This window comes from Equus caballus, chromosome 1 (genome assembly GCF_041296265.1).
Source record: "Equus caballus isolate H_3958 breed thoroughbred chromosome 1, TB-T2T, whole genome shotgun sequence".
Lineage (NCBI taxonomy): Eukaryota > Metazoa > Chordata > Mammalia > Perissodactyla > Equidae > Equus > Equus caballus.
Genome location: NC_091684.1, coordinates 62689801 through 62703248, shown reverse-complemented (window position 1 = coordinate 62703248; position 13448 = coordinate 62689801). Strand labels below are relative to the sequence as shown.

The 13448-nt window shown below is 36.6% G+C and overlaps 1 protein-coding gene across 6 annotated transcripts in view; it reads right to left on the bottom strand.

Moving 5' to 3' along the window:
- The window catches only part of ADK (adenosine kinase), a 523666-nt gene that overhangs the window by 472722 nt on the left and 37496 nt on the right, over positions 1–13448 (bottom strand). The window lies entirely within an intron of this gene.

Genomic DNA, 13448 nt, shown 5'->3' with positions numbered 1-13448 from the left:
TACTTACTAGTAGTACTAATACTTTATTTTTTTTTTTTTTAAAGATTTTTATTTTATTTTTTTTTTCCTTTTTCTCCCCAAAGCCCCCCAGTACATAGTTGTGTATTCTTCGTTGTGGGTTCCTCTAGTTGTAGCATGTGGGACGCTGCCTCAGCGTGGTCTGACGAGCAGTGCCATGTCCGCGCCCAGGATTCGAACAGACGAAACACTGGGCCGCCTGCAGCGGAGCGCGCGAACTTAACCACTCGGCCACGGGGCCAGCCCCCAATACTTTACTTTATTAGTACTAGTAAAATAGTAAGTAAAATGTTTCTCTGAGTTCTGTGAGCCCCTCTAGCTAATTAATTGAACCCAACAAGGGGATCCTGGGAATCTGATCTATAGCTGGTTGATCAGGAGCACAAACGACAACCTGAACTTGCAACCAGCATCTGAAGTGGGGGAAGGGGCAGTCCTGTGGGACTGAGACCTCAACATGTGGGATCTAATACTATCTCCAGGTAGATAGTATCAGAATTGAGTTAACTGCTGGGTGGTGTTGGAAAACTCACACTGTGGACTTGCCCTATGCATCTCTTCCATTTGGCTGTTCCTGAGTTGTAGCCTTTAAAATGAACTGGTATACACTAAAAAAAAAAAAAAGATGGTGTCTTAGGCTAGGTTCTCCCAAAAGCAAGCCCAAGACAAAGGCTTATAAGCAGGGTATTTGAAAAGTGACGTCAGAAAAGTTGGAGTGAGGGATGAGGGAGTGAAACAAGGAAGGAGAAAAGCCTATAAAAACGTGTTATTGAGTTGGCCATGATTATAGATGATACTGCTCATTCCCACCACTACAGGTGACCTTTGATCAAACTTTTCAGGAAACCTCATAAAATGTGCTTCAGAGCTCCCTGTCTAAAAGACAAAAGAGAAAGAATTTATACATTGACTACTGTCCCCCATTGCAAGAAGTACACAGTATGGGCCTTGATGAGAGATGCTGTCAAACTGTAACTGACCAAACCCTGTGTGGAACCCGATGCAGCAACAGCGGCTAGTGTGAGAGGTGGGGAAAATGGAATTTAAAGTAGCACCCAAGAGGTGTCTTCATACACAAAGTTAAATATAAACTGTACAATTATTTCCAAAAGCAAATGACTTTAAACTACTCACGTCAGGTTTTCCTCTCTAACTGAGAAACTAGTATATGACTTCATTCTAATATAATAAATTAACTCTGTTAAAAACACTAATTCTTTTAAATAGCTAGTTTCTTAAATACCAACACATATAAACTAGTTCTCAGGCCAATAAATACTAAGACATGTATTACCCTTGTTAAATGATGAAGATACTATATATGTAAGCATTCATTTTGATCTTGTCTGCTAGATATGAACAAGATGGGGTCCAGTCTATGGCCAAAAACTATGACTGATCCACACTGAGATTACTATTTTCTTCCAAATGTTAGCAATGTTTTTTTTCCTGGAATGGATGCTAGAATGAAAGATTCTGAATTACTTTTTTTTTTGGTCAGTAATTTTTAAATGTCTCATAATTCAGGCCTCTAGCCAACATAAACCTATACTATAATTATTTTGTTGGATAGCTAACAGATTTTATGCACTGACATAGATATCAGAGTAAAAGTTTCTGAGAAAAATTTGTCTTGGCTATTGATATATTAATACTGATTAGCCCTCTGGCCAGCAAAAATGTTTAGTTACAGTATGGTGCCAGAATAAATACTGAGTTTTCCTTAACTATTACACCAATCATCCTCTCTTTAAATCCAGAAACCTCAGTTTCATATGTGATTCATCTCTCTCCATCAATAAGCACCACTTTACTAGCAACTGTATCTTTTCAGTTTTATCAAACACTTCTCATACCAGGAACCCTACAACATCCCACTGGCACTGCCTTTAACCTAGGCCCTCTATAGACCTTGCCTAAATTTCAACATTGCTGCTCATTTTTTTCAGACACAATAAATCCTGTACATAGCATCAGAATTATATTATTTACACAAATCCGACTATGGTATTTTTCTACTTAAAGTCGGCCTAGCTTCCAATTATGTACAGGATAAAATCCAAAAGCCTTAGCTTTTGAAACATAACGGACATTGAGTCTAGTTGGAACTCACTATATCTCCTCAAATCTCAGATGCCATGAATTCTACGATACATTCCAATTTCTCATGATGACTGCAAGACACAATCAGTTGTAAGATTCATGCTAATTTCAGAGATATTAAAAAGGGAAGAAATGTGCATGCTAAAATCATTGAAATACCATGCCTCTCTAACTTTACCTCTTTAAAATACACAATCTATTTTCTAATCATGATACCTCACTGTTCCCTGAGAAAGACTCAAAGTCCTTCCCCTACTTCTTAGGCCTCACAAACTCCCATTCATCTTTTCAAAATTTCTCATATCCCACCTCTCTTAGGAAATCTTCCCTACCAAACTCATACCCAAGGGTTACCATGTAAGGCTACACAACCTGTCCCTTGCATAACTCCAGAAGGTGCTGTTCACAATGTGAATGATAGCTCCTACAGTTGTGTATTAAGGAAGGCACTGCTGTCCTCCCTTCCAAAGTTTTATTCATTCCCTCACCCTAGGTTCTCTAAGTTCTTTGATAAACTTTTCAATTGATTTTACGAGTTGCTTTATACTTTATCTCAATCAACTGATCTCAATCACCTAAACATAAAGGGTAAAGATTTTTTTAAATATTAATTACATTTGTATTCTCAATGACTAGTATATGATAATCACAGACTTTGATCAATTTTGCGATTCTATGTTCTGCTTTTCTATCAACAGACTGCTGCTTCTCTCAAGTTCCCATAGATCAGGGCTGAGTCTAGAGTAAAGTTAGATTTTAAAGGTACTTACATCAAAGGTGAAATGATAAAACACTAAGTCAAGATAGGTTGTGATAAATTAAAAATTAATATTGCACTTCCTAGAGCAATCACTAAAATCTGATAATACAACAAAGTACAGCTAAAAATTGTATAGCAACGTATAGCTATAAAATGAAAAATTAAAATATACCCAATTTAGAAAAAAAGGCAGCAAAGACAAAACAACATACAGGATAAATGGAAAACAAAAGGATGTTATACTTAAACCTAATCATATTAGTAGTTACATTAAATGTAAATGGATTAAACACTCTCTAAAAGATCAAGATTTAAACTGCCACACAGTCACACTGGATTAAAAAAGACAACAACAAATTAAATGCTATTTCCTAGAGACACACTTTAAATATAAGGCCATAGAGAATTTGAAAATAAAAGGTTGGATAAAAAGATATACCATGCAAACATTAAATCATAAGAAACCTGTGGTGGCTAAATTAATATCAGACAAGGTAGACTTTAAAACAAGGAGAATCACCAGATACAAAAGAATTTCACTAAAGAAAAAATAAGTCAATTCATCAAGAAAATAAATGGCTTCAAAATAGAAAAAAATTGGAGAGAAACAAAAGAAAGACAAATGCACAACCTTAATTTTAACACCACTCTTCAATATGGTAAAACAGACAGACACAAAAATGAGTAAGGAGGCACATTACTAGATAGTTATCTTAGAGAAATGAAAACTTAAGTTCAGGGGCCAGCCCCATGGCCAAGTGGTTAAGTTCGTGTGCTCCGCTTCGGCGGCCCAGGGTTTCACCGGTTCAAATCCTGGTCAAGGACATGGCACCACTCATCAAGCCACCATGAGGCAGCATCCCACATGCCACAACTAGAAGGACCCACAACTAGAAATACACAACTATGTACCGGGGGGCTTTGGGGAGAAAAAGGAAAAATAAAAGCTAAAAAAAAGGAAGAAATCTATCATAACATTAATAAAAAAAAAAAAAAAAAGGAAGAAAACTTAAGTTCACAAACAAACCTGTACAGAAATGTTCATAACAGCTTCATTTGTAATAGTAAAAAACTCCAACTGTCCTTCAACGGTGAAAAAATAAGCAAACTGTGGTACACCCATACAATGGACTAACAGTCAGCAATAAAAAGGAATGAACTATGACACAATAACTTGGATGGATCTCAAAGGCATTATGCTGAGTGAAAATAAAACCCATATCTACATGTTACACACTGTATGATTCCATTTATATAAGACTCTCAAAGTGAGAAAATTACATCAACGGAGAACAGATCAGCAGTTGCCAGGGGTTAAGGGTGTGAGGACAGTATGACCACAATGGATAACACAAAAGAGTTTCTTTGCAGTAACAGAACAGTTTAGTACCCTAACGTGTTAATGGTTACACAAATCTGGACACAACAAAATTTCATGGAACTATACACCACTACCACCCAATAAAAAACAGTGTATGCAAAAACTGGAGAAATTCTAACATCTGTAGTCAAATTAATAGTACTATACCAACATCAATTTCCTGTTTTGGGTAATATATTATGGTTATGTAAGACTTATCTTACATAAATTGGGGGAAGTTGGATGAAGAGTGCACCAGAACTCTGTACTATTTTTGCAACTTTTTGTGTCTTAAAGAATTTTGAAAGAAAGAAAGAGTAGGGATATAAAAAAATGTTTAAAAAATAATTAGGGTGACATCACCAGGAATGGCAGAATAAGGGCCTCCAAAAATCCTCTCTCCCATACAAGCAGTAAGAACACTAGCAAAAAATGTCAAAATCAACTTTTTCAGAACTCTATTAACCAAAGGCTTGCAACAATCTGAGAAGCATTTATTCAAAAAAAAATGGCTGAATCTCAGTAAAAACAGCAAGCTTTGTGGCATTTTAACTTACCCTATTCCCGCTCCCCTCTTCCAAGCTCCAAGATAGCCTTAAAAAGCAAAAAGCCTAACACAGTAGAAACCAGGAGCCTAGCAACCACTGGAGGGGTCAGATCAGGATTGGAACTCTTTCAAAGCCCCATTTTCAGAGAACTGCTATTATTTGAGCTTACTGGCAGTTCCCTAAAAACCCTACTCCAAAGGCTTCTCATTATTTGACCTGACTCAGAGCCTGCCCAATGCTAACAGCCTTTTCTCCCAGGTGTGTTTGTCAAAATCAATCAGCTGCAATTGTTTAACATCCCAGCTGTCTAAAGCAGTTGGGGTAAACAACAAGATAACCAAAAAACTTAAAAGTAAAAATGGGGTATCAGATGTCCATAAGAGGTTTTGAAAAGTTCTGAATATCCCTGAGAATCTAGAAGGCCACATACATGTGCCCACGGCTGTGGGCATGCTCAAGAAAGACCTTAAAAGGTCCTAAGCAATCATTTCTGAGCATGAGACTCTGACAAGCAGGAAATAAAGGCTATGGCACAGTTGTTAAGCCTGGCTGAGTGTTGAAGGTATGCCTCACTGAACACACAGAGCCTCTCAGCAAAGACTAGGAGAATTAAGTATTGGCAAGAATGTAGAGAAACTGGAATCCTCATACACTGCTGTTGGAAATATAAAATATTGCAGTTAGCTTAGAAAAAAGCTTGGCAGTTCCTCAAAAAAGTAAACATAAAATTACCACATGACCTAGTAATTCCACTCCTGAGTACATACCCAGGAGAAATGAAAACACGTGACAACACAAAAACTTATACATGAACGTTCATAGTAGCATCACTCATAGTAGACAAAAAGTGGAAATAAAAATGTCCATCACCTGATGAATGGATAAACAAAATGTGGTATATACATACAATAGAATATTATTCAGCCACAAGAAGGAATTAAATACTGATACGTGCAACAACATAGACGAACTTTGAAAACATACCCCATGAAAGACGCCAGACACAAAAGTCCAAATATTACATGATCCTACTTATGAAATGTCCAGAATACGGCAAATTCACAGAGACAAAGTAGATTAGTGGTTGCCAGGGGATTGGTGGGAGAAATGGAGAGTGACTGCTAACAGGCGTGAGGTTTCCTTCTGAGGTGATGAAAACGTCCTAGAATTAGATGGTGGTGGTGGCTGCACAACCTATGAAAAACCACTGAGCTGTACAGTTTAAAATGGCATATTTTATGTATATGAATTATATCTCAATTAAATAATAAATTAGTAGTAATAATTAAGTAAATAAAACAAACTATTTGATATAATTGCTATTTTTGGAAAACTACACCCAACACTGCAATATTCATTTACTTAATGAAAGATGTGCAAAACATCTACAGTGAAAACCTCAAAATACTGCTAAGCAAAACTAAAGACTTCAAAAAGACATTAACATTCACCAAAACAGACCACAGGCCAGGCCATAAAACTAATCTCAGTAGGTATCAAAGAACTGAAATAATAGACAATATATTCTCTGTATATACAATATAGATGAGTTTACAATGTATAAACAATACATTCTCCCATCATGGAATTAAATTGAAAATCATTGTTTTAAAAATAACTAAAAATCGGGGCCGGCCCAGTGGCCGAATGTTAAGTTCGCGCGCTCCACTTGGTGGCCCAGGGTTTCACCAGTTCAAATCCTGGGCGCGGACATGGCACCGCTCGTCAGGCCAGGCTGAGGCGGCATCCCACATGCCACAACTGGAAGGATCCACAACTAAAACTACACAACTAGGTACCAGGGGGCTTTGGGGAGAAAAAGGAAAAAAATAAAATGTTTAAAAATTAAATAAATAAAAATCCCCAAGTAATTAGAAATTAAACAATTAACTTCTAAATGACCTGTGAATCAGAGAAGTCACAATAGAAATTAGAACATAATTTGAACTAAACACACATATCAAAATTTGTATGATTCAATTAAAGAAGTACCCAAAGGGGAACATTTTATATATGAAATGCATATATTAGAAAACAAGAAAGGTTTAAAATCAATGATCTAAACTTCTAACTCAAAAAAACTAGAAAAGAACAAATTAAATCCAAAAGAATAGAGGCAAGGAAATAAGATGAGAGCAAAATAAATGAAGTAGAAAACATTACCAAAACAGAAGTTCAACAAAATCAAACTCTGAGTTTTTGAAAAGATTAATACAATTGATAAACCTCTAGCAAGACTGATCCAAAAAAGTTATAAAGGAAAAAAAGAGGTAGCAATATCAGGGATGAAAAGGGGGACATAAAAACAGTGCCCACAGACAATAAATGGATACTAACGGAATATTATAAGCAACTTTATAACTACTCAACAATTTAGAATAAACTTCTTTAAAAATGCAACTTCCCACACTGACACAGGATAAAATGGAAAATCTGAATAATCATACATCAGTTAAAGAAACTGAATTTGTAATTTGAAACCTTCCACCTCTTCACCCAAAAAACATTCCAGGCCCAAGTGGCTTCACTGTTGAAGTCTATCAAAAATGTAAAGAAATAATATCAATCTTACAAAGCTACAATAATTAAGACAGTGCGGTACTGGGATAACAATATACAAATATATCAAAGGATTGGAATAGTGAGTCCAGCAAAAGACCTATACCTATCTAATCGGTTGATTGAGAAACCCTTACACCATAGCAAAAAATTAATTTAAGATGAATCATAGACCTAAATGTGAAAGCTAAAACTATAGTTTCTAGAAGAAAACAGAAGAGAATAGAGGTAAGGAAAGATTTCAAAGAAGACAATAGTTAACAACCATAAAATAAAATAAATTAAATCAATGCATTTGACCTCATCAAAATTTAAAACTTCTCCTTCCAAAAGACATTGAGAAAATGGAAAGGCATAGATCAGACAAGGAGAAAATATTTGCTACATATGTAAATGTGTGTGTGTGTAAAATCTGACAAATAACTTGCATCCAGAATATAAAAAGAACTACAAATCAGCAACAAAAAGATAACTCAATCAAAATATAGGTAATAAACCTGAACTGACAGTTCAAAAGAAAGATAAGCAAATGGACTATAATCACAACATCATTAGCCATCAAGGAACTACAAACTAAAGCCACGATAAAATATAACTACACACTCACCAGAATGGTTAAAATCAAAAATACAAAACATTGTCAAGAATGTGGAATAACAAGAACTCTTATAATAGCCCCAGTGGGAACGTCGAATGGGTTCAGTTTTCCATTTTTGAAAAAGTTTGGTGGTTTCTAAAGTTAAACATACATCTACCCTAGGACACAGCAACACCACATCTAGGTATTTACCCAAGTCCACATAAAGGCTTATACAAAAATTGCAACAGCAGCTTTCCTAATAGTAACCAAAAAGTAGAAACAACTTAAAGTCCAACAACAGAACTGTTGTTATAACACACTGTTACTCGGCAATGAAAACCAACTACTGATACACACTTCAAAATGGATGAATCTCAAAATTATTATTGAACAGAAGTAATCAGATACAGTGTACTTACTGTACAATTCCATTTACATGAAGTTCTAGAATAGGCAAAACTAATCTCTACTGATAGAGGTTAGAAAAGGGTTGCCTGGGTTGGGCAGGGAGTGGGATTGATTTTGAAAAGAGGCAGGAGAAAACTTTCCGGCAAGTTGAACAGGTTTGTATGTTAACCTGGGTGGTATTTACACAAATATATAGATAGCCAAAATTGAGTGAACTTAAGATCTGTGATTTTACTGTATGTAAATTATACTGTTGGCATTTTTTTTTAAGTGAACAGACTAGAGAAATATTTGTGTCCCTTAGGCTACGTAAGGCCAATACTTGCATTCGTATTCTAGATCCTATGCCTTCTTGTATACTCAAGGAAATTATCTCCTCCCTCTGTCCAGCATCATCTATTTTTTGGCTTTCTATTGGATCATTCTTTTCAGCATACAATATGTTGAAATTTCAGACTCCTCCCCAAAAAAACCCTCAATTCCACATATATCTCCAACTACTATTATTTACTTGCTCCCCATTACAGCAAAACACTTCTAAAAGACTGTCTACACTCTGTTAAACGGCAAGTGCCCCTAAACTAGATAAAATTGTTCATTTTAAATTCACTTTTTCAAGAACACATGTGTGACATAATGACTAACATTTATATAGCAATTTGCAGCTCATAAAGCATTTTTATATATGTTATCGCCTTTAAATCCTCACCATACCCCTATAGGACAGGTATTGCTATTATCCCTGTTTACAGAAACAAGAAGTTCAGAAAGGTTTTATAACCTGCCAAAGGTCAGACAACAAACAAATGATTCCTAACTTCAAACAATGTGCTTTCTTGTTCAATACACTACAGTTAGACACTCAGAACTCTCTTAATAAAAATGACCAATGAAAATTATCCAAATCTGGCCAGAACAGGCCAATATTTCATTATCTTATGATCCTACTTCAAAGAACGTTTCAATGACCAAAATCTACCACAAGAAAATTATTGTAGTGTGTAAGCAGGTGACCAGATAATTTATTATCCAAACAGGACACTTTTGAGAGCAAAGAGCGAGCTATTAATAATTATGCAGAATAACAGGCATGACCCAGGATTGTTCTGGGCAAACTGGGACATACATTGATCCTTTTCATAAGTTAGCTTTGCTATTTGAAAATAAGAATCCATACTTATGTTTTATTACAGTATCTTTTAAAATAATTTAACCGGTTAGGTATGAAGAGGTAAAGAGACATGATTGTTAACCAATGTTACAGGAAAGGGTTAACATTCAAAGAGTCTAGACAACCATTATGGTGCCATTTTATCTCTGACAGTTCTGCTTAATGTAGCAATACTGTGGCTGGAAAGACGTGGATTGAGAAAATCTTATATGCTTTTTCAAACAAAGATGACCTATTTATAAATACGAGCATTAGCAGTTCACAACATTGCAGAGTTCTGTAAGAAAAGGATTCCTGTTTTAGTTCTTCAAAATTTTTTATAAATGAAACAATTCAATTTTATTTTAAAAGCTCATTTGCCTCACTAAGACATCCCACAGCATAAAGTTTGCAAAGCAATCTGAAATTTACAATTCTTATAAAAGACACAGGTCATGAAACAAGTTTGAAAATCTGCTTAAAGGTTCTAAAGAAACCAATTCAACAAAGTAAGGCAGTTTCAATCTTAGCCAGATTTTAGTCTCTATATGAATGTTCTCGACCTGAGTGGCTTGGCAGATCCTATTGGACGCATCTCAAAAAGTTTTGAGTCTTAGGAGAAAAACACCCCAGGACCCCACCCACAGCCCACATAAATTTTCCAATGTGGGCCCAACCCACAGAAGCCGTTCCAGAATCATCATGTAGGGCACAATCATGTTGAGTCCCAGAATAGACTTAGACCAAATCTGACCTGTCTGGGCAGGCCAAAGAATAGGGCTCCTCAGCTCTACAGCAAATACTCTCCCTGTCTCCCTATCTCATTTTCCCAGTCTTTCCTGGCATAAACTCAAACTGTAAGCAATGCCCAAATCAGACCAGATACTGATGTTAGGAAAACAAGGCAATATTCATAGGGATATTCTGAAATAGTGTTGCTCAGTGAAAAGTGCATAAAGTAAGAGTCAGAAGACCTAAGTTCTATATTAAGCTCTACTACTGCCTAAATAAGACACATCACTTCACTTTGGGCCTCAAAGTCCAGTATAAAGAAAAAGAGTAAAATGCTGTCTAAGATTCTCTTCTAGTCCTGACATTCTACATTTTCCTCTGTCTCTTGAATTTAACTCAAGCATCAACTTTCCTATTGGGCCGATTAAAAATGACAAAAGCATCAATTTGCCAAATATGTTCTATCATTTCCCAAATGAAGACCAGATGGAATCTGGTATACGTGACAAGGATAAAAGTTGTTCTTCAAGGATAATTGGTTTTAGGGGCTGTAAATTTAGACTCTTCATCAGTAATGATGTAGCAGAATAGAATACAAATAATAAAAGTCAGAGGGAAGTATGTCCAGCCAAATTCATTCAAAGGTCTTAAGTTTCTGAAAAAATTCTTTTGATTTAAGCCATTATTTAGGATTCCTAGTAGTTGAATCCTACACTGGAAAAGGCATTGAACCAAGTGTCTAGAGATCTGGGCTCTAGTTCAAGATATGCAACTATCTGTGCGAACTTGAACAAATCATGGTATCTCTTGGCTTCAGTTTCTTCAACTGTAAAATGAGGGAATTATCTAGGTAAGTTTGCTTCCTGCTTAAAAATTTAAGATTTAAACATTTCTTTTCAGACGACACCATTCTCTAGGGGGCTAAAACTGTTTTTAACAAGAGAATACTGATTTATAAAATGCCTTAAAATTTAAAAGCACTTTCATACCTACTCAACAACACCATCACTCAGTATTTCATTAAACAAATGTCCAGAGAAGAGAAAAAGACCCTCAACTAGAACCCAGGTATGTAGATGACTGGTCCTCATTGGTTTCCAATCCTATATTCTGTCACAGTCATTGCAAAGAGTCACATATTACTATATTTACAACAATTATTTTAAGTGTAGTGTAAAAAACAACATTGGACACAGTCATATTTTGATAAATTATGATCTTGATCACTCTCCACACCAGTAAAAGTGGGTCAATAATACCTATCTTTTGCACTACTGTTAAGACTGGGCACAAAATGGGAACATGCCTAACATCATGATTGTGAAAACTAAAGGTATGACATAATTGCATTAAATGCTGTCCTCACTGGGAACTGGCTGGTATCTGTAGGATTACCAACTCATTCAAAACTGTCACCACATATATAGGGCTGCTTCAACTTCAACAGTCTGCCTATCTACTCCTAAATCTAAGTTATCAAGTTCCTTGGAGGACTAGAGGAAAGCAAAAGAGTTACTATAGTTGTCTCTCACAATACTTTCCAATTTTTGTCCATAGAAGCAGTTTTTTCAGGAAATTTAAGTACTATACTGTTTCTGTCTGCATCACGCAGAGCATTAGATTATGGATATCTGGATTCAATTCCTAACTCTGCCACTAACTGACTGTGCCCAAGGCACTCAACTTGTCTTGGTCTTAGTTTCCTCAGGTGTAAAATGTGGTAGCTGGTTTAAATGACATCTATAAATCTTTTTTTCCAGTCACGTCGCTGTAGTTCAAGACTATGTAAAATGCAGACTAACATCTGAAGAAACAAGCATAAATGATAAATGTTAACTATTGGCAGTTATCTATCCCTCCATAATAAGTCAAATAAGGCTGGTGTCAACCTTTAAGACAGTCTTGAAAACAACCACCACTCAACCCCTACATTAAAAGATACACCCTGGGCCGGCCTAGTGGTTAAGTTCGTGGACTCTGCTTTGGAGGCCCTGGGGTTGCAGGTTCCGATCCCAGCAGATCCCAGCATGGACCTACGCACCACTGATCAAGCCATGCTGTGGGAGCATCCCACATACAAAACAGAAGAAGACTGCCACAGATGTTAGCTCAGGGCCAATCTTCCTCACCAAAAAAAAAGGGGGGGGGGGGTACCCTGTTGTCACTTACCAAACAGCAGAAGCATCAGATTGTGTGTTTCTCCACTGAACAGTAGCCAGGAAGACTACGGTCAATTAAAATTGAGTCCACATAAGAACTGATTCTTACCAGAAAAAGTATTTGACCCTCACTCCTAATTAGCAAGAGGCTGCCATGATGGGAGTGGGAGCAAGACTGGGGTGGGGGGGATTAATTTGGCTTAAGAGCATAATCCTAATTCATGCTAAAATACTGTCAGCATTAATAGCTAGATTTATATGTCCCAATATAATTTACTGTGAAACCTTTTCATGTGGCTTTCCATCTTTCAGCATCCAAATGTGTCCTGCATAATGAGGTAAGTACTGTTTGTCTCTGTTTGTATAGGATTATGCAATTTAAGAAAGAGAAAATGTTTCCAAATTCAGCACAGTCGCATTTTACCTTATCTTACCTAAGGGTATCTCTTAAATATTGCGTAGTCAAAAATTACCCCTGAGAAATCGTTAAATCACCAAGACTTAGGCTGCTGGAAGCTCAAAGACCAAAAATTAACTTATTCTATTCTCTTGGTATTTGTGTTGGCGCCTCCCTTTCTCTGGGACTATAAAGGCCAAGATCTACTTTAAAAGAGGCAGTTCAGAACAGTGGGTAAATACGTCAATTTATCTCTTTTTATACATAGCTGCATTAGCTTAAGTCAGTCAATGCTCCCCACAGAAAGCGGACAGGCCCATTACCCTGCTGCCATTAAAAAGAATCCTCCAAAACTACGGAAAAGCGCAATTTCGGAGAAGTCTCCTGATTATTGCTTTCGCTTTCGTTATATACCATCTCACAAAACTAATTTCATTTGAGACTCTCAGATAAAAGCAGATAAATCTGTGCCTTCGGGAACCAGAGTAGTAACTAATTCCAGTCATAAGCAAATTCGCGGGACTCGCAGTTTCACACCTTGTGGGCGATCTACCTGCTTCAGAGAAGGGCCAACTTTGCAGGTCTGCTCACGGCCACCAACGAAGTTCTGTCGGAAGGCACGACACGCAGGCATGGACACACACGGTGCACCTCAAACTTCCTCAGGCCCCAGG